This window comes from Carassius carassius, chromosome 18, assembly GCF_963082965.1.
Source record: "Carassius carassius chromosome 18, fCarCar2.1, whole genome shotgun sequence".
Taxonomy (NCBI): Eukaryota; Metazoa; Chordata; class Actinopteri; order Cypriniformes; family Cyprinidae; genus Carassius; species Carassius carassius.
In genome coordinates this window covers 30,291,250-30,315,780 of record NC_081772.1, presented here as the reverse complement: position 1 = coordinate 30,315,780, position 24,531 = coordinate 30,291,250, and the positions used below count along the sequence as shown (strand labels likewise).

The following is a 24,531-nucleotide window of genomic DNA, read 5'->3' as shown; positions in this document are numbered from 1 at the left end:
ATTGTGTTGGTAAAAACCCTTCTTTAAATTCATACAAAACATCTCTCACTCTTGTTATCCCCACTTCCATCCATTTCTTTAAACAAATTCCTTTGTCTTGTTTTAAAATGTTTTGGTTTAAAAACAGAGGTTGATTTAAAATGTTTTCTCTCCCATGTGGATCATACTCAAGTCTATCTAAAAATTTTCCCCAGGCACTAAACATTTCCCTATAAAACTCTGGTAAGCACTCTGTCATCCAATTCTTTGTTTTCATCCATAAAATCCCATCCCCCATGTTAAAATCCCCACATTTGTTTAAAAAATATTCCATTGTCTTTTTCCATGCAGTTTTGTGACCATCATCTAGATATTTTTTTACTATTTTAATTCTTAAGCTATTTTTTCTCTGTTCAACATCAATTAATCCCATCCCTCCTTTCCCTATTTCTCCTATTAATGTACTATATGCAATTTTTGACGGTTTACTATTCCATAAAAAATCTAAAAAACATTTTTTCAACCTTGTCTCCACCCACATTGGCATAGCAGTCACATATAAAACATACCACAACTTTGACACCATTAACACATTTAAAATTAAAACCTTCCCTTTTAAACTTAATGTCCTCAATTTCCAAAAATTTAACCTTCTTTCAATACCTCCTACTATTTCTTCCCACATTTTTTCTTTTACATTCCTTTCTTCTTTTCCCATTAGAACACCTAAAATCCTTATTTCTTTTGTTTCTTTAAAATGAAAATACTCTGTTAAAACAGTCACTCCTCCAAATCTCATATATATAGTTTTTTCTTCATTTATCTTACCTCCTGATCCCCTACAAAACATCTGTACTACTTCCATTACTTTATTAACACTCTCTATATCTTTAACTATTATTATCGTATCATCTGCATATTGAAATATTTTTTCATTTCCCCCACTTCCTTCAATGTTTATCCCTCTTATGTCTTCGTCTATTTTAATAGCTAATTCCAATGGTTCTGCAACTAAAGAATATAAAAGCGCTGATAATGGACATCCTTGTCTTATTGATCTAGTAATTTTAAAACATTCAGTTAAAAAACCATTACACTGTATTCTTGTTATTGCTCCCCTATATAAAATTTTAATCCATTTGATAAAATTTTCCCCAAACCCGTACCTCCTTAAAATTCCAAATAAATATTCATGCTCCACTCTATCAAAAGCCTTTTCGAAATCCAAACTAATAACATATCCTTTTTTGTTTTTTTCTTTCATATATCTTATTCTATCTATTATACTTAAAGTTGTGTCCGCTATATCTTTCCCTTTAACTCCATACACTTGATTTGTTTCAATTATGGTTGGCATTACCTCTTTCAATCTGTTGGCTAAAACTTTTGTTAAAATTTTCAGATCTGTATTCAACATTGTAATTGGTCTATAATTTTTTAAGTCTACTTTATCTCCTTTTCTTTTATATATCAACTTTAATAATCCCATCCCCATTCTCTGATTCATTTCTTCTTTTTTAAAGATCTCTTCATATACTTCTTTTAAAATACTGGTTAAAAAATCTTTAAAAACAATATAAAATTCACTCCCCAAACCATCTATACCTGGACTTTTATTTTTGTTTAATTCACTTATTGCTCTTTTTATCTCTTCTTCTCTTATCTCTTCATCACACTCTTTTTTGTCTACTTCTCCTACTGTTGTTTTTATTTGCTTAAGTAACTCCAATTTCTCTTCTTCCTTCAACCCCTCAGTACTAAACAGGTTCTCATAATATGCTTTTACTTCTTTTAATATTTCCTCATTTGTTTCCACCACTACACCATTTTTTCCTCTTATTTCTTTAATCATTCCAGCTTTCCCTCGTATTTTTTCTAGATCAAAGAAAAATTTTGTACATTTTTCTCCCTCCACAGTATATTTAGCTTTACTTCTTAGTCTTGCTCCTTCATATTTTTTCTCTTCCATTTCTTTCAATATTCCCTCCAATTCTTTTATTTTTTGTATATCTTTCCCATTCTCATTTAATTCCTTTTCCAATTTTTCTCTTATTTCTCTCTCCTTCTTCCTCTTACATATCTGTATTAATTTGCAATACTTTATTGTGATTTTTTTAACTAAATATTTAACATTTTCCCACCATATCCTTTTATCTTCACTGTACATTTCATTCTCCTTTTCTTTTTCAATAATTTCTTTAATACTTAAAACATACTCCTCATTCTTCAAAACCTCTACATTTAACACCCATACACCCGGCCCTCTTTTCACTGAACTCCAGTCTACTTGCAAAAAAATTGGTTTATGGTCACTTAAGCTTGATTCTTCATATTTAATGTTACCGATATATCCTTCAATGTTCCTTGTACACAAAATAAAATCAATCCTTGTCTTACACATAAAATTCCCTACTAATTGCCTCCTTGAATATTCTTTCTTTTTTTCATTTCTTTCTCTCCATACATCAATCATATTATTTTCTTCCATTAATAGTTTCAGTTCTTTTCTTCCTTTATCATTTTTAAAAACCATTCCCTCACCCATTTCTAATTTACTGAAAACGGTATTAAAATCACCCATCATAATAACTTCTTTATGCTTTTTAAAAAAATCTCTTAATACATTAAAATATTCCTTCTTTTCATTCTCTACAGTCGGTGCATGAATATTAACTACAATAACTTTTTTCTCCTCATACTCCATTTCAACCGCAATACATTTCCCATCTACGTCATTATATATTGTTTTACATGATACCCCACAGTTTTCTTTTATTAAAATCGCAACTCCTCTTCCAAGCCTCCCATCACCATTGTTATATAAAATCTCTCCGCTCCACCTTTTCCTTATTTCAGTCATGTACTCTTCCCTCCAGTTAGTTTCTTGTAATAAAATCACATCCTCTCCTTTACACATTTCTTTCACCTTTTCAAATTTACCCATGTCCATCAATCCCCTTGCATTAAAAGTAACACAACTTAAAACCATTAAAATAAATAAAAATAAATACATAAAAACCATTATTTTCCATCTTCTCCCTCCAGCCCTCTTAACACTTCATATCTGTTTACACTTTTTACTCGGCCCCTTGTCATTAACTTCTTTCTTGCATTTTCCACATTTGGTTTTACCTTTAATGTTCTTCTTCTACTTTGTCCTCTCTCCCCTCTGTCTTTTCCCATGTTGTCCATCCTTGTTTCTTCTTCACTGTCCATTTCTTTGTTTTGATCATACATTCCCTGTCCATCCCTCTCCACATTATCCAAAAGATTTTTAAAACTGTCCGATATTTCCATTTCTGTCCATTGGGTATTCTGTTCTGCTGTTTGTTCCTCATCCATATCATTCTTTTTTCCTTCTTCTTCTTCCTCTTGGTTGCCTGTTCCTCCTTCTGTTTCCTTTTGTGATAATCCTTCATCCCCTTGTCCTTCATCAATATCTCCTTCCTCTTCAGTGTTTCCTTCATGCACCTGTCCGTCCACCCGATGCTCCAGACCTCCTTCCTCTCCCTCCATCCAACACTCACACTTGTTTAAAATCTTTTGACACTCCGGGCATCTGACCACATTGCAATCCCTTGCGAAATGTCCCCTTTCCTCGCACTTGTGACACTTAAATTCAGGGCATTTTTTGAGCAGATGATCCGGGCTCATGCACAGCTTACAGGTCTTCACCTGGTGGCTGTGCATCACCCTAAAGTACTGCGGCCCTTCTGCTGTTTCCAGCTTTGTGCTGTAGGGCAATGATGCCACCTCCTTGGGGAATCTCACTTTTAAAAACCTTGTTCCATCCTCTATTTCAGTGCCCGGGTAGCATCTTCTTTTTAATTTTGAAATAGGATTAACTCCCCATCCCTCCAATTTTCTAAAAATGTCTTTATCATCAAGGTAGACGGGCAGGTTCATGAAGGAAACAACATAATCTCTATTTTGCAGTTTCTTTATCTCACAGTTAACTCCTTTAATTAACAATCCCTCAGTCAGTTCATCACATGTTTCTTCTTTCTCCATTGTCAGTTCATATTCCTTTCCTTGTCTTGGCCTTAGTGCTAAAATTTTACCATATCCACATTTTTCCGTCACCGCTTTAATAATATCCACAGCTCTCACCTCATTTACGTTCTCGACATTCACAATCACAGTTGCCTCCTTTAAGTATTTCCTTTCACCAAATTTATCTCTTGCATCTTGTTTTTTACCGTGTCCTGCTCGTTGTCGATACTCCACTCCAGGGTCATTTGCCATGCATGTCTCTCCAGCCAGTCCAGGGTCATTTGCCATACGTGTCTCTCCAAGCAGTCCAGTGTCGTTTGCCATACGTGTCTCTCCAGCCAGTCCAGTTTCGTTTGCCATACGTGTCTCTCCAGCCATTCCAGTGTCGTTTGCCATGCGTGTCTCTCCAGCCAGTCCAGTGTCGTTTGCCAATAATCCGTCCATTGTACAAAAATCAAACAAAAAATTAACCACCCTCCAGCCAGCAAGATGCTGCTGTTAGGTGGTTTAAAACTGAAAAAACACAAAAAATAAACTAAAGTCCAAAAACAACTCACAAAACAAACACTGACAGAAAAATCAAAATGGAGGAGAGCCTTCCTCTCCCAACTGCAGCCAACACTTCCTGTAGCTCTCTAGCGCCCTCAGGTTGGTATGGCCGTAAGCCCCAGAAGAGACGCAGGTGTCACGAGGATGAAAGCTAGAAGCAGTTATGGCACAGAGAGCGAAGGACAATAGAAGGCACAATTACGTCACAGAAATCTAAAGCAATACTGCAAATCCCTCCCGTAGTCGGCAGAGTTCGAACCTGTGTGGGGAGAGCCCAATGGATTTCAAGTCCATCGCCTTAACCTCTCGGCCACGACTACGCCTAATGTTAGATAGCAAGCGCCCTTGTCTGGTGGCGCCCTGCAAAGGCCAAGCTTCAGAAACAAAATCACGCAGAAAGATGAGGTGGTAAAAAATTTTCAACCTTCCCGTATACTCAACGGCAAAGGGTTGCCGTGACCCGGATTCAAACCGGGGTTGCTGCGGCCACAACGCACAGTACTAACCACTATACAATCACGGCGTGCCACTGGCTCACCCAAGACATCCCTTGGAGCCCGGATACAAGAAGGAGCAGCGGCGTGTTTGTCCATCGAAGAGGGACTGGACATTTCGCAAATAAGTGCGAGGACTGTTAAAAATGCATGGATGCTTTGCCTCATGGCCTTCAGCAAACAGCGTAGTCGGCAGGATTCGAACCTGCGCGGGGAGACCGCAATGGATTTCTAGTCCATCGCTTTAACCACTCGGCCACGACAACGGGAGTAGACCAATTTCTGCTCAGTTTGTATCCAACACTGCTGCCTGGCCTACTTGCAACCAACCCAGCTCAGTCAGCAAGCGGAGATTGCAAGCTAGCCCTGCAAGCGGGTAAAACAGCGGTCCCACTGAGGAGAAATCAGGCTGCCATGTCTCATCCTATGTAATGGGGTTTTTCAGGACTGGCCCTGGGGACCGACAGCACTGCACAATTGGGAAGTCTGTCTTATTCTACTCACTCTGTGAGCACTCTTTCCTAAAGGGCTGACCATCAGAATCAGGTTTGCCGAACAAGGGAGATGCACTGATCCCCGGGAGCAGGAAGGAACATCGCTCTAGTACAGAGTCAGCAGAAGAGATGGACCGTAGTGATAGCAAGCTGAGGCCTACAAAAAGAAGACTGACCTTCGCCCAAACAGGGACTTGAATTAAGCAGACAACCTTCTGCCATGTTGTCTGTAACACTGCTGCCTGACCTACTTGCAACCTAGCAAGCCGAGATTGTAAGCTAGCCCTGGAAGCGGCTAAAACAGCAGTCCCACTGAGGAGAAATCAGGCTGCCATGTCTCATCCTATGTAATGGCGTTTTTCAGTGCTGGGCCTGGGGACCGACAGCACTGCACAATTCGGAGGTCTGTCTTATTCTACTCACTCTGTGAGCGCGCTTTCCTAACGAGCTGACCATCAGAATCATGTGTGCCGAACAAGGGAGATGCACTGATCCCCGGGAGAAGGAAGGAACATCGCTCTAATACAGAGTCAGCAGAAGAGATGGACCCGTAGTGATAGCAAACTGAGCCCTCCAAAAAGTAGACTGACCTTCGCCCAAACAGGGACTTGAATTAAGCAGACTACCTTCTGCCCTGTTGTGTGTCACATTGCTGCCTGACCTACTTGCAACCTAGCAAGCCGAGATTGCAAGCTAGCACTGGAAGCGGGTAAAACAGCAGTCCCACTGAGGAGAAATCAGGCTGCCATGTCTCATCCTATGTAATGGGGTTTTTCAGTACTGGCCCTGGGGACCAACAGCACTGCACAATTGGGAAGTCCGTCTTATTCTACGTACTCTGTGAGCACTCTTTCCTAAAGGGCTGATCATCAGAATCAGGTGTGCCGAACAAGGGAGATGCACTGATCCCCGGGAGCAGGAAGGAACATCGCTCTAGTACAGAGTCAGCAGAAGAGATGGACCGTAGTGATAGCAAGCTGAGGCCTACAAAAAGAAGACTGACCTTTGCCCAAACAGGGACTTGAATTAAGCAGACAACCTTCTGCCATGTTGTGTGTAACACTGCTGCCTGACCTACTTGCAACCTAGCAAGCCGAGATTGTAAGCTAGCCCTGGAAGCAGCTAAAACAGCAGTCCCACTGAGGAGAAATCAGGCTGCCATGTCTAATCCTATGTAATGGAGTTTTTCAGTACTGGCCCTGGGGACCGACAGCACTGCACAAATGGGAGGTTTTTCTTATTCTACTCACTCCGTGAGCACTCTTTCCTAAAGGGCTGACCATCAGAATCATGTGTGCCGAACAAGGGAGATGCACTGATCCCCGGGAGAAGGAAGGAACATCGCTCTAATACAGAGTCAGCAGAAGAGATGGACCCGTAGTGTTAGAAAGTCGAGCCCTCCAAAAAGTAGACTGACCTTCGCCCAAACAGGGACTTGAATTAAGCCGACTACCTTCTGCCCTGTTGTGTCACATTGCAGCCTGACCTACTTGCAACCAAGCAAGCGGAGATTGCAAGCTAGCCCTGTAAGCGGGTAAAACAGCAGTCCCACTGAGGAGAAATCAGGCTGCCATGTCTCATCCTATGTAATGGGGTTTTTCAGTGATGGGCCTGCGGACCGACAGCACTGCACAATTCGGAGGTCTGTCTTATTCTACTCACTCTGTGAGCCCGCTTTCCTAACAAGCTGACCATCAGAAACAGGTGTGCCAAACAAGGGAGGTGCACTGATACCCTGGAGCAGGAAGGAACACCGCTCCAGTACAGATTCAGAAGAAGAGATGGACCGTAGTGATAGCAAGGTGACTCCGCCAAAAGCAGACTGACCTTAGCCCGAACAGGGACTTGAACCCTGGACCCTCAGATTAAAAGTCTGATGCTCTACCAACTGAGCTATCTGGTCTCTTGTGGAGCACTGTCTTCTCACCTTTTATAAAGCAGCAGTTTTACAACAAGCTGCCTAGAAGAGACCCAGGTGTCACGAGGATGAAAGCTAGAAGCAGTTATGGCACAGAGAGCGAAGGACCATAGAAGGCACAATTACCGTCACAGAAAGCTAAAGCAGTACTACAAATCCCTCCCGTAGTCGGCAGAGTTCGAACCTGCGCGGGGAGACCCCAATGGATTTCAAGTCCATCACCTTTACATCTCGGCCACGACTACGCCTAATGTTAGAAAGCAAGCGCCCTTGTCTGGTGGCGCCCTGCACAGGCCAAGCTTCAGAAACAAAATCACGCAGAAAGATGAGGTGGTAAAAAATTTTCAACCTTCCCGTATACTCAACGGCAAATGGTTGCCGTGACCCAGATTCGAACGAGGGTTGCTGCGGCCACCACACAGCATACTAACCACTATACGATCACGGCGTGCCACTGGCTCACCCAAGACAACCCCTGGAGCCCGGATACAAGAAGCAGCAGCGGCGTGTTTGTCCATCGAAGAGGGACTGGACATTTCGCAAATAAGTGCGAGGACAGTGAAAAATGCATGGATGCTTTGCCTCATGGCCTTCAGCGTAGTCGGCAGGATTCGAACCTGCGCGGGGAGACCCCAATGGATTTCTAGTCCATCGCCTTAACCACTCGGCCACGACTACGGGAGTGGACCAATTTCTGCTCAGTTTGTGTCCAACACTGCTGCCTGACCTACTTGCAACCAACCCAACTCAGTCAGCAAGCGGAGATTGCAAGCTAGCCCTGCAAGCGGGTAAAACAGTGGTCCCACTGAGGAGAAATCAGGCTGCCATGTCTCATCCTATGTAATGGGGTTTTTCAGTACTGGCCCTGGGGACCGACAGCACTGCACAATTGGGAAGTCTGTCTTATTCTACTCACTCTGTGAGCACTCTTTCCTAAAGGGCTGACCATCAGAATCAGGTTTGCCGAACAAGGGAGATGCACTGATCCCCGGGAGCAGGAAGGAACATCGCTCTAGTACAGAGTCAGCAGAAGAGATGGACCGTAGTGATAGCAAGCTGAGGCCTACAAAAAGAAGACTGACCTTCGCCCAAACAGGGACTTGAATTAAGCAGACCACCTTCTGCCATGTTGTGTGTAACACTGCTGCCTGACCTACTTGCAACCTAGCAAGCCGAGATTGTAAGCTAGCCCTTGAAGTGGCTAAAACAGCAGTCCCACTGAGGAGAAATCAGGCTGCCATGTCTCATCCTATGTAATGGGGTTTTTCAGTACTGGCCCTGGGGACCGACAGCACTGCACAAATGGGAGGTCTTTCTTATTCTACTCACTCCGTGAGCACTCTTTCCTAAAGGGCTGACCATCAGAATCATGTGTGCCGAACAAGGGAGATGCACTGATCCCCGGGAGAAGGAAGGAACATCGCTCTAATACAGAGTCAGCAGAAGAGATGGACCCGTAGTGATAGCAAGCTGAGCCCTCCAAAAAGTAGACTGACCTTCGCCCAAACAGAACTTGAATTAAGCAGACTACCTTCTGCCCTGTTGTGTGTCACATTGCTGCCTGACCTACTTGCAACCTAGCAAGCCGAGATTGTAAGCTAGCACTGGAAGCGGGTAAAACAGCAGTCCCACTGAGGAGAAATCAGGCTGTCATGTCTCATCCTATGTAATGGGGTTTTTCAGTGATGGGCCTGGGGACCGACAGCACTGCACAAATGGGAGGTCTTTCTTATTCTACTAACTCCGTGAGCACTCTTTCCTAAAGGGCTGACCATCAGAATCAGGTTTGCCGAACAAGAGAGATGCACTGATCCCTGGGAGCAGGAAGGAACATCGCTTTAGTACAGAGTCAGCAGAAGAGATGGACCGTAGTGATAGCAAGCTGAGGCCTACAAAAAGAAGACTGACCTTCGCCCAAACAGGGACTTGAATTAAGCAGACCACCTTCTGCCATGTTGTGTGTAACACTGCTGCCTGACCTACTTGCAACCTAGCAAGCCGAGATTGTAAGCTAGCCCTGGAAGCGGGTAAAACAGCAGTCCCACTGAGGAGAAATCAGGCTGCCATGTCTCATCCTATGTAATGGGGTTTTTCAGTGCTGGGCCTGGGGACCGACAGCACTGCACAATTCGGAGGTCTGTCTTATTCTACTCACTCTGTGAGCACTCTTTCCTAAAGGGCTGACCATCAGAATCATGTGTGATGAACAAGGGAGATGCACTGACCCCCTGGAGAAGGAAGGAACATCGCTCTAATACAGAGTCAGCAGAAGAGATGGACCCGTAGTGATAGCAAGGTGACTCTGCCAAAAGCAGACAGACCTTCACCCGAACAGGGACTTGAACCCTGGACCCTCAGATTAAAAGTCTGATGCTCTACCGACTGAGCTATCCAGGCTCTTGTGGAGCACTGGCTTCCCACCTTTTATAAAGCAGCAGTTTTACAACAAGCTGCCCAAAAGAGACACAGGTGTCACGAGGATGAAAGCTAGAAGCAGTTATGGCACAGAGAGCGAAGGACAATAGAAGGCACAATTATGTCACAGAAAGCTAAAGCAATACTACAAATCCCTCCCGTAGTCGGCAGAGTTCGAACCTGCGCGGGGAGACCCCAATGGATTTCAAGTCCATCGCCTTAACCTCTCGGCCACGCCTAATGTTAGAAAGCAAGCGCCCTTGTCTGGTGGCGCCCTGCACAGGCCAAGCTTCAGAAACAAAATCACGCAGAAAGATGAGGTGGTAAAAAATCTTCAACCTTCCCGAATACTCAGCGGCAAAGGGTTGCCGTGACCCGGATTCGAACCAGGGTTGCTGCGGCCACAACAGAGAGTACTAACCACTATACGATCACGGCGTGCCACTGGCTCACCCAAGACAACCCCTGGAGCCCGGATACAAGAAGCAGCAGCGGCGTGTTTGTCCATCGAAGAGGGACTGGACATTTTGCAAATAAGTGCGAGGACCTTGAAAAATGCATGGATGCTTTGCCTCATGGCCTTCAGCAAACAGTATAGTCTGCAGGATTCGAACCTGAGCGGGGAGACCCCGATGGATTTCTAGTCCATCGCCTTAACCACTCGGCCACGACTACAGGAGTAGACCAATTTCTGCTCAGTTTGTGACCAACACTGCTGCCTGACCTAATTGCAACCAACCAAGCTCAGTCAGCAAGCGGAGATTGCAAGCTAGCCCTGCAAGCGGGTAAAACAGCGGTCTCACTGAGGAGAAATCAGGCTGCCATGTCTCATCCTATGAAATGGGGTTTTTCAGTGCTGGGCCTGGGGACCGACAGCACTGCACAATTCGGAGGTCTGTCTTATTCTACTCACTCTTTGAGCCCGCTTTCCTAACGAGCTGACCATCAGAATCAGGTGTGCCAAACAAGGGAGGTGCACTGATACGCTGGAGCAGGAAGGAACACTGCTCCAGTACAGATTCAGAAGAAGAGATGGACCATAGTGATAGCAAGGTGACTCCGCCAAAAGCAGACAGACCTTCACCCGAACAGGGACTCGAACCCTGGACCCTCAGATTAAAAGTCTGATGCTCTACCGACTGAGCTATCCTGGCTTTTGTAGAGCACTGTCTTCTCACCTTTTATAAAGCAGCAGTTTTACAACAAGCTGCCTAGAAGAGACCCAGGTGTCACGAGGATGAAAGCTAGAAGCAGTTATGGCACAGAGAGCGAAGGACCATAGAAGGCACAATTACCGTCACAGAAAGCTAAAGCAGTACTACAAATCCCTCCCGTAGTCGGCAGAGTTCGAACCTGCGCGGGAAGACCCCAATGGATTTCATGTCCATCACCTTTACCTCTCGGCCACGACTACGCCTAATGTTAGAAAGCAAGCGCCCTTGTCTGGTGGCGCCCTGCACAGGCCAAGCTTCAGAAACAAAATCACGCAGAAAGATGAGGTGGTAAAAAATTTTCAACCTTCCCGTATACTAAACGGCAAAGGGTTGCCGTGACCCGGATTCGAACGAGGGTTGCTGCGGCCACAACACAGAGTACTAACCACTATACGATCACGGCGTGCCACTGGCTCACCCAAGACAACCCCTGGAGCCCGGATACAAGAAGCAGCAGCGGCGTGTTTGTCCATCGAAGAGGGACTGGACAATTCGCAAATAAGTGCGAGGACCGTGAAAAATGCAGGGATGCTTTGCCTCATGGCCTTCAGCGTAGTCGGCAGGATTCGAACCTGCGCAGGGAGACCCCAATGGATTTCTAGTCCATCGCCTTAACCACTCGGCCACGACTACGGGAGTGGACTAGTTTCTGCTCAGTTTGTGTCCAACACTGCTGCCTGACCTACTTGCAACCAACCCAGCTCAGTCAGCAAGCGGAGATTGCAAGCTAGCCCTGCAAGCGGGTAAAACAGTGGTCCCACTGAGGAGAAATCAGGCTGCCATGTCTCATCCTATGTAATGGGGTTTTTCAGTACTGGCCCTGGGGACCGACAGCACTGCACAATTGGGAAGTCTGTCTTATTCTACTCACTCTGTGAGCACTCTTTCCTAAAAGGCTGACCATCAGAATCAGGGTTGCCGAACAAGGGAGATGCACTGATCCCCGGGAGCAGGAAGGAACATCGCTCTAGTACAGAGTCAGCAGAAGAGATGGACCGTAGTGATAGCAAGCTGAGCCCTCCAAAAAGTAGACTGACCTTCGCCCAAACAGGGACTTGAATTAAGCAGACTACCTTCTGCCCTCTTGTGTGTCACATTGCTGCCTGACCTACTTGCAACCAAGCAAGCGGAGATTGCAAGCTAGCCCTGTAAGCGGGTAAAACAGCAGTCCAACTGAGGAGAAATCAGGCTGCCATGTCTCATCCTATGTAATGGGGTTTTTCAGTGATGGGCCTGAGGACCGACAGCACTGCACAATTCGGAGGTCTGTCTTATTCTACTCACTCTGTGAGCCCGCTTTCCTAACGAGCTGACCATCAGAATCAGGTGTGCCAAACAAGGGAGGTGCACTGATACCCTGGAGCAGGAAGGAACACCGCTCCAGTACAGATTCAGAAGAAGAGATGGACCGTAGTGATAGCAAGGTGACTCCGCCAAAAGCAGACAGACCTTCACCCTAACAGGGTGGACCCTCAAATTAAAAGTCTGATGCTCTACCGACTGAGCTATCCAGGCTCTTGTGGAGCACTGGCTTCTCACCTTTTATAAAGCAGCAGTTTTAAAACAAGCTGCCCAGAAGAGACGCAGGTGTCACGAGGATGAAAGCTAGAAGCAGTTATGGCACAGAGAGCGAAGGACCATAGATGGCACAATTACCGTCACAGAAAGCTAAAGCAATACTGCAAATCCTTCCGGAAATGGGAAGAGTTCGAACCTGCGCAGGGAGACCCCAATGGATTTCAAGTCCATCGTCTTAACCTCTCGGCCACGACTACGCCTAATGTTAGAAAGCAATCCCCCTTGTCTGATGGCGCCCTGCACAGGCCAAGCTTCAGAAACAAAATCACGCAGAACGATGAGGTGGTAAAAAATGTTCAACCTTCCCGTATACTCAACGGCAGAGGGTTGCCGTTACCCGGATTCGAACCGGGGTTGCTGCAGCCACAACGCAGAGTACTAACCACTATACGATCACGGCGTGCCACTGGCTCACCCAAGACAATCCCTGGAGCCCGGATAGAAGAAGCAACAGCGGCGTGTTTGTCCATCGAAGAGGGACTGGACATTTCACAAATAAGTGCGAGGACCATGAAAAATGCATGGATGCCTTGCCTCATGGCCTTCAGCAAACAGTGTAGTCGGCAGGATTCGAATCTGCGCGGGGAGACCCCAATGGATTTCTAATCCATCGCCTTAACCACTCGGCCACGACTACGGCAGTAGACCAATTTTTGCTCAGTTTGTGTCCAACACTGCTGCCTGACCTACTTGCAACCAAACCAGCTCAGTCAGCAAGCGGAGATTGCAAGCTAGCCCTGCAAGAGGGTAAAACAGCGGTCCCACTGAGGAGAAATCAGCCTGCCATGTCTCATCCTATGTAATGGGGTTTTTCAGTACAGACCCCGGGGACCGACAGCACTGCACAATTGGGAAGTCGGTCTTATTCTACTCACTCTGTGAGCACTCTTTTCTAAAGGGCTGACCATCAGAATCAGGTGTGCCAAACAAGGGAGGTGCACTGATACCCTGGAGCAGGAAGGAACACCGCTCCAGTACAGATTCAGAAGAAGAGATGGACTGTAGTGATAGCAAGGTGACTCCGCCAAAAGCAGACAGAACTTCGCCCGAACAGGGACTTGAACCCCGGACGATCAGATTAAAAGTCTGATGCTCTACTGACTGAGCTATCCGGGCTCTTGTGGAGCACTGGCTTCTTACCTTTTATAAAGCAGGAGTTTTACAACAAGCTGCCCAGAAGAGACGCAGGTGTCACGAGGATGAAAGCTAGAAGCAGTAATGGCACAGAGAGCGAAGGACCATAGAAAGCACAATTATCGTCACAGAAAGCTAAAGCAATACTGCAAAGCCCTCCCGTAGTCAGCCAGGTTCGAACCTGCGCGGGGAGACACCAATGGATTTCAAGTCCATCGCCTTAACCTCTCGGCCACGACTACGCCAAATGTTAGAAAGCAAGCCCCCTTGTCTGATGGCGCCCTGCACAGGCCAAGCTTCAGAAAAAAAATCACGCAGAAAGATGAAGTGGAAAAAAATGTTCAACCTTCCCGTATACTCAACGGCAAAGGGTTGCCGTGACTTGGATTAGAACCGGGGTTGCTGCTGCCACAACGCAGAGTTCTAACCAATATACGATCACGGCGTGCCACTGGCTCACCCAAGACAACCCCTGGAGCCCAGATACAAGAAGCAGCAGCGGCGTGTTTGTCCATCGAAGAGGGACTGGACATTTCGCAAAAAATGCATGGATGCTTTGCCTCATGGCCTTCAAGCAAACAGCGTAGTCAGCAGGATTCGAACCTGCGCGGGGAGACCCCAATGGATTTCAAATCCATCGCCTTAACCACTCGGCCACGACTACGGGAGTAGACCAATTTCTGCTCAGTTTGTGTTCAACACTGCTGCCTGACCTACTTGCAACCAACCCAGCTCAGTCAGCAAGCGGAGATTGCAAGCTAGCCCTGCAAGCGGGTAAAACAGCGATCCCACTGAGGAGAAATCAGGCTGCCATGTCTCATCCTATGTAATTGGGTTTTTCAGTACTGGCCCAGGGGACCGACAGCACTGCACAATTGGGAAGTCTGTCTAGAGTTTTAATACACCTTCTGGTGCTACTTGGACACGTCATCAGTGAAAAACCCGAGGTCATAGGGTGTTTCGGGTCTTTAATCTTCATACACCCTCACCCGGGCGACCCAGCCGGGGTTGATCAGTCCCCGGCTTGTGTCCAAGTGGCATGTTGCTCCACGGATCCCCCCTACGGATCTACAGCCACCGAGAAGCCCTTTCTGCGGCCTCTAAGATGTTTGCGGTGGCTTTTTTCAATTGCAGTCCTTTCACTCCAAGGAGTTTGAGGGTTCGCAGCAGTGAGTGGCCAGCGAAGCCTCGGCACCGACCTCGACTGGCTCGCAGCGAGTTTTCCAGCCATTGTTCCGGCACTCCGAGCTGAGCCCTACGTAGTTAGCCCTCTTGCGCTCGTGGGCCTCTTCAATATGGTCTTCCCAGGGGACAGTTAGTTCCAGGATAACCACTTGCTTGGTAGACTCAGATGTTAGCACCATGTCTGGGCGGAGAGAAGTGGCTGTGATGTTGCCTGGGAACTTAAGCTGCCTTCCAAGGTCAACCTGAAGCTGCCAATCACGAGCAGTGGAGAGGAGCCCCCCCGTAGAGCTAGGCCGGTGGAATTGTTCCTTCTGCCCAGCTCTAATGAAGGTGATTGTCTGTTTGGGGGCTACCTGGGTCTTGCTGAGCTGGATCGCTGTGCAGATGGAGTCCGCCAAAGCCTTTAGCACCTGGTCGTGGCGCCAGCGGTACCGCCCTTCCCTCAGCGCTCTTAAAAATCTTATGTCTTATTCTACTCACTCTGTGAGCACTCTTTCCTAAAGCGCTGACCATCAGAATCAGGTTTGCCGAACAAGGGAGATGCACTGATCCCCGGGAGCAGAAAGGAACATCGCTCTAGTACAGAGTCAGCAGAAGAGATGGACCGTAGTGATAGCAAGCTGAGGCCTACAAAAAGAAGACTGACCTACGCCCAAACAGGGACTTGAATTAAGCAGACCACCTTCTGCCATGTTGTGTGTAACACTGCTGCCTGACCTACTTGCAACCTAGCAAGCCGAGATTGTAAGCTAGCCCTGGAAGCGGCTAAAACAGCAGTCCCACTAAGGAGAAATCAGGCTGCCTTGTCTTATCCTATGTAATGGGGTTTTTCAGTACTGGCCCTGGGGACCGACAGCACTGCACAAATGGGAGGTCTGTCTTATTCTACTCACTCCGTGAGCACTCTTTCCTAACGAGCTGACCATCAGAATCAGGTGTGCCAAACAAGGGAGGTGCACTGATACCCTGGAGCAGGAAGGAACACCGCTCCAGTAAAGATTCAGAAGAAGAGATGGACCGTAGTGATAGCAAGGTGACTCCGCCAAAAGCAGAAAGACCTTCGCCCGAACAGGGACTTGAACCCTGGACCCTCAGATTAAAAGTGTGATGCTCTACCGACTGAGCTATCCGGGCTCTTGTGGAGCACTGGCTTCTCACCTTTTATAAAGCAGCAATTTTACAACAAGCTGCCCAGAAGAGACGCAGGTGTCACGAGGATGAAAGCTAGAAGCAGTTATGGCACAGAGAGCGAAGGACCATAGATGGCACAATTACCGTCACAGAAAGCTAAAGCAATACTGCAAATCCTTCCGGAAATGGGAAGAGTTCGAACCTGCGCAGGGAGACCCCAATGGATTTCAAGTCCATCGTCTTAACCTCTCGTCCACAACTACGCCTAATGTTAGAAAGCAAGCCCCCTTGTCTGGTGGCGCCCTGCACAGGCCAAGCTTCAGAAACAAAATCACGCAGAAAGATGAGGTGGTAAAAAATTTTCAACCTTCCCGTATACTCAACGGCAAAGGGTTGCCGTGACCCGGATTCGAACCGGGGTTGCTGCGGCCACAACGCAGAGTACTAACCACTATACGATCACGGCGTGCCACTGGCTCACCCAAGACAACCCCTGGAGCCCGGATACAAGAAGCAGCAGCGGCGTGTTTGTCCATCGAAGAGGGACTGGACATTTCGCAAATAAGTGCGAGCACCATGAAAAATGCATGGATGCTTTGCCTCATGGCCTTCAGGAAACAGCGTAGTCGGCAGGATTCGAACCTGCGCGGGGAGACCCCAATGGATTTCTAGTCCATCGCCTTAACCACTCGGCCACGACTACGGCAGTAGACCAATTTCTGCTCAGTTTGTGTCCAACACTGCTGCCTGACCTACTTGCAACCAACCCAGCTCAGTCAGCAAGCGGAGATTGCAAGCTAGCCCTGCAAGCGGCTAAAACAGCAGTCCCACTGAGGAGAAATCAGGCTGCCATGTCTCATCCTATGTAATGGGGTTTTTCAGTACTGGCCCTGGGGACCGACAGCACTGCACAAATGGGAGGTCTTTCTTATTCTACTCACTCCGGGAGCACTCTTTCCTAAAGGGCTGACCATCAGAATCATGTGTGCCGAACAAGGGAGATGCACTGATCCCCGGGAGAAGGAAGGAACATCGCTCTAATACAGAGTCAGCAGAAGAGATGGACCCGTAGTGATAGCAAGCTGAGCCCTCCAAAAAGTAGACTGACCTTCGCCCAAACAGGGACTTGAATTAAGCAGACTACCTTCTGCCCTGTTGTGTGTCACATTGCTGCCTGACCTACTTGCAACCTAGCAAGACGAGATTGTAAGCTAGCACTGGAAGCGGGTAAAACAGCAGTCCCACTGAGGAGAAATCAGGCTGCCATGTCTAATCCTATGTAATGGGGTTTTTCAGTGCTGGGCCTGGGGACCGACAGCAATGCACAAATCGGAGGTCTGTCTTATTCTACTGACTCTGTGAGCGCGCTTTCCTAACGAGCTGACCATCAGAATCAGGTGTGCCAAACAAGGGAGGTGCACTGATACCCTGGAGCAGGAAGGAACACCGCTCCAGTACAGATTCAGAAGAAGAGATGGACCATAGTGATAGCAAGGTGACTCCGCCAAAAGCTGACAGACCTTCGCCCGAACAGGGACTTGGACCCTGGACCCTCAGATTAAAAGTCTGATACTCTACCGACTGAGCTATCCGGGCTCTTGTGGAGCACTGGCTTCTCACCTTTTATAAAGCAGCAATTTTACAACAAGCTGCCCAGAAGAGACGCAGGTGTCACGAGGTTGAAAGCTAGAAGCAGTTATGGCACAGAGAGCGAAGGACCATAGATGGCACAATTACCATCACAGAAAGCTAAAGCAATACTGCAAATCCCTCCCGTAGTCGGCAGAGTTGGAACCTGCGCAGGGAGACCCCAATGGATTTCAAGTCCATCGCCTTAACCTCTCGGCCACGACTACGCAAGCCCCCTTGTCTGATGGCGCCCTGCACAGGCCAAGCTTCAGAAACAAAATCACGCAGAAAGATGAGGTGGTAAAAAATTTTCAACCTTCCTGTATACTCAATGGCAAAGGGTTGCCGTGACCTGGATTCAAACCAGGGTTGCTGCAGCCACAACGCAGAGTACTGACCACTATACGATCACGGCGTGCCACTGGCTCACCCAAGACAACCCCTGGAGCCCGGATTCAAGAAGCAGCAGCGGCGTGTTTGTCCATCGATGAGGGACTGGACATTTCGCAAATAAGTGCGAGGACCGTGAAAAATGCATGGATGCTTTGCCTCATGGCCTTCAGCAAACAGCGTAGTCAGCAGGATTCGAACCTACGCAGGGAGACCCCAATGGATTTCAAGTCCATCGCCTTAACCACTCGGCCACGACTACGGGAGTAGACCAATTACTGCTCAGTTTGTGTCCAACACTGCTGCCTGACCTACTTGCAACCAACCCAGCTCAGTCAGCAAGCGGAGATTGCAAGCTAGCCCTGCAAGCGGGTAAAACAGCGGTCCCACTGAGGAGAAATCAGGCTGCCATGTCTCATCCTATGTAATGGGGTTTTTCAGTACTGGCCTTGGGGACCGACAGCACTGCACAATTGGGAAGTCTGTCTTATTCTACTCACTCTGTGAGCACTCTTTCCTAAAGGGCTGACCATCAGAATCAGGTGTGCTGAACAAGGGAGATGCACTGATCCCCGGGAGCAGAAAGGAACATCGCTCTAGTACAGAGTCAGCAGAAGAGATGGACCGTAGTGATAGCAAGCTGAGGCCTACAAAAAGAAGACTGACCTACGCCCAAACAGGGACTTGAATTAAGCAGACCACCTACTGCCATGTTGTGTGTAACACTGGTGCCTGACCTAATTGCAACCTAGCAAGCTGAGATTGTAAGTTAGCCCTGGAAGCGGCTAAAACAGCAGTCCCACTGAGGAGAAATCAGGCTGCCATGTCTCATCCTATGTAATGGGGTTTTTCAGTGCTGGGCCTGGGGACCGACAGCACTGCACAATTCGGAGGTCTGTCTTATTCTACTCACTCTGTGAGCGCGCTTTCCTAACGAGCTGACCATCAGAATCAGGTGTGCCAAACAAGGGAGGTGCACTGATACCCTGGAGCAGGAAGGAACACCGCTCCAGTACAGATTCAGAAGAAGAGATGGACCGTAGTGATAGCAAGGTGACTCCGCCAAAAGCAGACAGACCTTCACCCGAACAGGGATTTGAACCCTGGACCCTCAGATTAAAAGTCTGATGCTCTACCGACTGAGCTATCCGGGCTCCTGTGGAGCACTGGCTTCTCACCTTTTATAAAGCAGCAATTTTACAACAAGCTGGCCAGAAGAGACGCAGGTGTCACGAGGATGAAAGCTAGAAGCAGTTATGGCACAGAGAGCGAAGGACCATAGATGGCACAATTACAGTCACAGAAAGCTAAAGCAATACTGCAAATCCTTCCGGAAATGGGAAGAGTTCGAACCTGCGCAGGGAGACCCCAATGAATTTCAAGTCCATCGCCTTAACCTCTCGGCCACGACTACGCCTAATGTTAGAAAGCAAGCCCCCTTGTCTGATGGCGCCCTGCACAGGCCAAGCTTCAGAAAAAAAATCACGCAGAAAGATGAGGTGGTAAAAATTGTTTAACCTTCCCGTATACTCAACGGCAAAGGGTTGCCGTGACTCGGATTCGAACCAGGGTTGCTGCGGCCTCAGCGCAGAGTACTAACCAATATACGATCACGGCGTGCCACTGGCTCACCCAAGACAACCCCTGGAGCCCAGATACAAGAAGCAGCAGCGGCGTGTTTGTCCATCGATGAGAGGACTGGAAATTTCGCAAATAAGTGCGAGGACCGTGAAAAATGCATGGATGCTTTGCCTCATGGTCTTCAGCAAACAGCGTAGTCAGCAGGATTCGAACCTGCGCGGGGAGACCCCACCTTAACCACTCGGCCACGACTACGGGAGTAGACCAACTTCTGCTCAGTTTGTGTCCAACACTGCTGCCTGACCTACTTGCAACCAACCCAGCTCAGTCAGCAAGCGGAGATTGCAAGCTAGCCCTGCAAGCGGCTAAAACAGCGGTCCCACTGAGGAGAAATCAGGCTGCCATGTCTCATCCTATGTAATGGGGTTTTTCAGTCCTGGCCCTGGGGACCGACAACACTGCACAATTGGGAAGTCTCAGAATCAGGTGTGCCGAACAAGGGAGATGCACTGATCCCCGGGAGCAGGAAGGAACATCGCTCTAGTACAAAGTCAGCAGAAGAGATGGACCGTAGTGATAGCAAGCTGAGGCCTACAAAAAGAAGACTGACCTTCGCCAAAACAGGGACTTGAATTAAGCAGACCACCTTCTGCCATGTTGTGTGTAACACTGCTGCCTGACCTACTTGCAACCTAGCAAGCCGAGATTGTAAGCTAGCCCTTGAAGCGGCTAAAACAGCAGTCCCACTAAGGAGAAATCAGGCTGCCATGTCTCATCCTATGTAATGGGGTTTTTCAGTACTGGCCCTGGGGACCGACAGCACTGCACAAATGGGAGGTTTGTCTTATTCTACTCAATCCGTGAGCACTCTTTCCTAAAGGGCTGACCATCAGAATCATGTGTGCCGAACAAGGGAGATGCACTGATCCCCGGGAGAAGGAAGGAACATCGCTCTAATACAGAGTCAGCAGAAGAGATGGACCCGTAGTGATAGCAAGGTGACTCCGCCAAAAGCAGACAGACCTTCACCCTAACAGGGACTTGAACCCTGGACCCTCAAATTAAGCTAAAGCAATACTGCAAATCCCTCCCGTAGTCGGCAGAGTTCGAACCTGCGCAGGGAGACCCCAATGGATTTAAAGTCCATCGCCTTAACCTCTCGGCCAAAAACAGGGCAAAAGGGACTGCTACAAGGGGGAAAGAAAGGGAAAAGAGAAGGAGAAAGGAGGGAAAGCAAGAAAAAGAAAAAAAATTATCCATCAAACTTCATGAACACTCACAAAGGATTTAAGTAAAGTGTTTGATTGGTTTTTGACTATATTTTTAATAAAAAAATTAATAATTATAATAATAATCTGACAAACACACCAAAAACTCTTGCCAGGACTTGCACCTGGAATCTTCCACCCAAAGGGTGGATGTGTTACTATTACACCACAAGAGCTGTGTCTTTCCTTTTTTTTACAAACACTGCAAATGAAACACTGGAAACAGCAACTAAAAACAAAATGTTCACAGCACAACACACACACAGCACAACATATGCAACTATATAAAAACCTAACTATATACATTACTATATACACCAATGAAAAAAAAATCAAAGAACTCCCTGTACTTTCTCTCTCCACTGTGCAACAGAGAGGCCTGAGGCTGGACAATACCACCGGCCCTTCAGCTGAGTGTGGCCAGTTGTCTTATTTTTTGCCAGCCCACACTGCTTGCAGATATAGTGATATATATCCTTTGCTAGTCGTTTCCATGGTGGTTCACCTCTAGCCACTCACTCCTCATCCTCTTGGGCAGCTTTCTGCCTTCTCCATGTGCGCTGCCTGGGCTGAGTGGTAGGACAAGTTTGTGATGGCAAGGTATTAGGCTTCTGGAATTGGGGAGGGGGCTGGAATTGGGGAGGTGGCTGGAATTGGGAAGGTGGCTGGAATTGGGGAGGGGGCTGGAATTGGAAAGGTGGCTGGAATTGGAGAGGGGGCTGGAATTGGGGAGGGGGATGGAATTGGGTAGAATGAGGCAGTGGTAGACCTGGTTGGTAGCTGGGAAAGGGTGGGTAGGACCCAGGGGGGAATGCAAAGTGTGGTGCTGGTGGGTATATGGGAAATGCAGAGTAAGATCCAGGAGGAGGGGTGGGCATTGGGCACCTGTTGGAGATACGCTTACGAATGAAGGCCTCTCCCTCCTGATTTGCTGAATCCTGAAATACCATGGCCTCATGCCCATGCTGTGCAGGAACAGCTGGAAGTTCGCGCACTTCAGGAAGAGCCTCCTTTGCCAAATATACTTGTTTGGGCAGTGCAGTACCCTGCAGAAGCATGTCTCTGTCTACACGTTTCTGTCTTTTTAGTAGCCTGCAAGAGAAACATTCTTCATCTTAAATTAGCAATTTAAGTGAATAAAAGCCAATTGTCTTTACTTCCTGTAGCATCATTTTTAAAAGCATGTACAAGAAGGTTTTATAAGTACAATCTTGATATACTACTGTGATTGTGCAAAAGTATCGCATAAAACAAGACTCACCACGAGGAGACAGTAGTGGTGTTTATCGGGACCAGAACTAGGTTAGTCTGTCCTAGAACCTCTCTGCTGTCCTCCATCAGCTGTTTTAAGTGGCTGTATACCACCACAATAGATTGTGGAATTGGCAGAAATTTTCCTTGTGTGTCCCTGGGCCTGTTCCGTGCTTGCTGAAACTCTTTCAAAAGCCTTAGGCAAACACATTCACAGACCCTGTGGACTTCAGGGTCCTGAGCTGCCTGCCCATGAGTCATGAACAATCTATGGAAAAGAAAGATGATATAATCTGAACTGTATACTGGGTTATAAACTAGTGACGATCCAAATAGTCAAATTACCTCTCTGCTGCCTGCTGTCCTGGAGCAGAGCCACTCTGCTTCCTGGATGCTCTCCAAGGTCCTGTCAAAGCCTTCTTCTTAACCCTCTGGCTATATTTTGATGGTACCTTGTCCATGGCATGCAGAGCCATGTACAGCTGGACTATGTTGGCCTCCTCTTGTGATGACAAGGCAGTGATCGTTCGGTTTAAGCCAACCAAGTAGGCTGCCAGGGCAACAACTGCCTCCCAGCCCAAGACACCTCTGGAATCACACTGTGTACTCTGGAAATTGAGAAAAATGCCAAACACAGTCCAATAAACATATACGGTGTTGTAATAATTATTTTGCATTGTACATGCATATATTTTAACTTTACACATTGGTGACAATAGGCGTTTTGCACTGTACCAGATACATTTTTTTTAAAAGTAAAAAATAGTACAGGATAGCAATATTACCTGGCTTGATGTGCTAGGACTTGCAGTGTCATCCTCCTCTTCCTCAGTGACCTCCTCATCTGGGGATTTGGGTTCAGTGTCACCCACCTGACTTGTCACCTGGACCTGCACGACAGCTACTGGAGAGTCATCAGCCCTAAGGTCAGCTGCATGGCACACAGTCGTGTCAATTTCACTATCCTCTTCGGGCTCCTCTGGGGGGACTTCAGGCATGTCATTGTGGTGTGCAATCAACTGGTCGCCTCTATTGGACTGGGCCAACAAGTACTCCACTGCAATGCGCTCCCCTGCAATAATTTGTACCACATTGTTAATGGGGAGAGGACACACACACTCACACACACACACAAACAAACAAACACAGGAGAGAGAGAAATACTCCAATGCTCAGCATTTTCCTGTGAGATATCTTACCAGTGGGTTTTCCTGGAGGGGTAAATTCTGGCATCAAAGCCCGACCAAGGACCCGTTGGCTCATGCTGTTTAAATGAGACATTGTGCAGACATCAAATGTCCTTAGGGTTGAGGCCCCCACCACAGATACAGCTTCTTTTGCCCGGCTCATGTTCCACACTGATCCCCGGGAGCAGGAAGGAACATCGCTCTAGTACAGAGTCAGCAGAAGAGATGGAACGTAGTGATAGCAAGCTGAGGCCTACAAAAGAAGACTGACCTTCGCCCAAACAGGGACTTGAATTAAGCAGACCACCTTCTCCTATGTTGTGTGTAACACTGCTGCCTGACCTACTTGCAACCTAGCAAGCGGAGATTGTAAGCTAGCCCTGGAAGCGGCTAAAACAGCAGTCCCACTGAGGAGAAATCAGGCTGCCATGATTTGAAAAATAGGCGGAAAATAGTTTATTTGAATTTGGCGCTCTCTCCTGAGAACTGGTGACGCGCTCTGACGCACCGGTCAGCTGATGGAGGCGGAACTTACAGCGATTGCAAATTCCTGTCTTTCTTTTTATTTTAGAGAGTTTTTATATATGTGAGAGTGTGTTTTATGTTGAATGTGAATGTATGTGCATGATTACCATCTGTTTGAGTGCAAATCAGCTCGCTATTACTGAATGGTCACGGCTATCAAAGTGAACGCGTCTATATGAATAGGGAGAGTGGATTATTTACTTCGGAACATTTGTGTTATTACCATCTGTATAAGTGGCCATCAGCACATCATTACTTATTTGCATCGTAATTCATTGTAAAATATGCATCTCTAGCAATCTCAGGATGTTTTATATTGGCAAACAATGTTAAATCTTTTTTTATTTTTCTTATTATTCTTATTTTTCTTACTCAAATTATTCTTATTGTATTTTTCTACTGCTCAAATAAATCATTTATATGATGTCTAAGTTTATGTCTAGTGTTTTATAATTGAAAAAAACTATGCAGTGGAATGTTTACTGACTAAATAGTTTGTAGAAGTCTTCAATACTATTGGGAAATATATTTTCTTATATTTGGGGGGGTGGGGGGTGTAGACATAGTCTCAGAAAAATATTTGCAGGAGTCTCATTTTTCATTATATTTTATTCAG

General features: G+C 47.0%; 11 non-coding genes across 11 annotated transcripts; all 11 read right to left on the bottom strand.

Annotated features, from left to right (window-relative positions):
* Positions 1-8,023: 8,023 nt before the first annotated feature.
* Positions 8,024-8,105, bottom strand: trnas-aga (transfer RNA serine (anticodon AGA)). Its single transcript has one exon. It is a non-coding gene; the product is annotated as a tRNA-Ser (tRNA).
* Positions 8,106-9,751: 1,646 nt separating this feature from the next.
* On the bottom strand, positions 9,752-9,824 carry trnak-uuu (transfer RNA lysine (anticodon UUU)). Its single transcript has one exon. It is a non-coding gene; the product is annotated as a tRNA-Lys (tRNA).
* A 1,783-nt stretch (positions 9,825-11,607) lies between these two features.
* Positions 11,608-11,689, bottom strand: trnas-aga (transfer RNA serine (anticodon AGA)). Its single transcript has one exon. It is a non-coding gene; the product is annotated as a tRNA-Ser (tRNA).
* A 1,500-nt stretch (positions 11,690-13,189) lies between these two features.
* trnas-aga (transfer RNA serine (anticodon AGA)) lies at positions 13,190-13,271 on the bottom strand. The gene has a single exon. It is a non-coding gene; the product is annotated as a tRNA-Ser (tRNA).
* A 1,079-nt stretch (positions 13,272-14,350) lies between these two features.
* Positions 14,351-14,432, bottom strand: trnas-uga (transfer RNA serine (anticodon UGA)). The gene has a single exon. It is a non-coding gene; the product is annotated as a tRNA-Ser (tRNA).
* A 1,582-nt stretch (positions 14,433-16,014) lies between these two features.
* trnak-uuu (transfer RNA lysine (anticodon UUU)) lies at positions 16,015-16,087 on the bottom strand. The gene has a single exon. It is a non-coding gene; the product is annotated as a tRNA-Lys (tRNA).
* A 391-nt stretch (positions 16,088-16,478) lies between these two features.
* On the bottom strand, positions 16,479-16,550 carry trnah-gug (transfer RNA histidin (anticodon GUG)). Its single transcript has one exon. It is a non-coding gene; the product is annotated as a tRNA-His (tRNA).
* A 155-nt stretch (positions 16,551-16,705) lies between these two features.
* trnas-aga (transfer RNA serine (anticodon AGA)) lies at positions 16,706-16,787 on the bottom strand. Its single transcript has one exon. It is a non-coding gene; the product is annotated as a tRNA-Ser (tRNA).
* An 820-nt stretch (positions 16,788-17,607) lies between these two features.
* On the bottom strand, positions 17,608-17,680 carry trnak-uuu (transfer RNA lysine (anticodon UUU)). Its single transcript has one exon. It is a non-coding gene; the product is annotated as a tRNA-Lys (tRNA).
* Positions 17,681-18,283: 603 nt separating this feature from the next.
* On the bottom strand, positions 18,284-18,365 carry trnas-uga (transfer RNA serine (anticodon UGA)). The gene has a single exon. It is a non-coding gene; the product is annotated as a tRNA-Ser (tRNA).
* Positions 18,366-19,184: 819 nt separating this feature from the next.
* trnak-uuu (transfer RNA lysine (anticodon UUU)) lies at positions 19,185-19,257 on the bottom strand. The gene has a single exon. It is a non-coding gene; the product is annotated as a tRNA-Lys (tRNA).
* Positions 19,258-24,531: the final 5,274 nt, after the last annotated feature.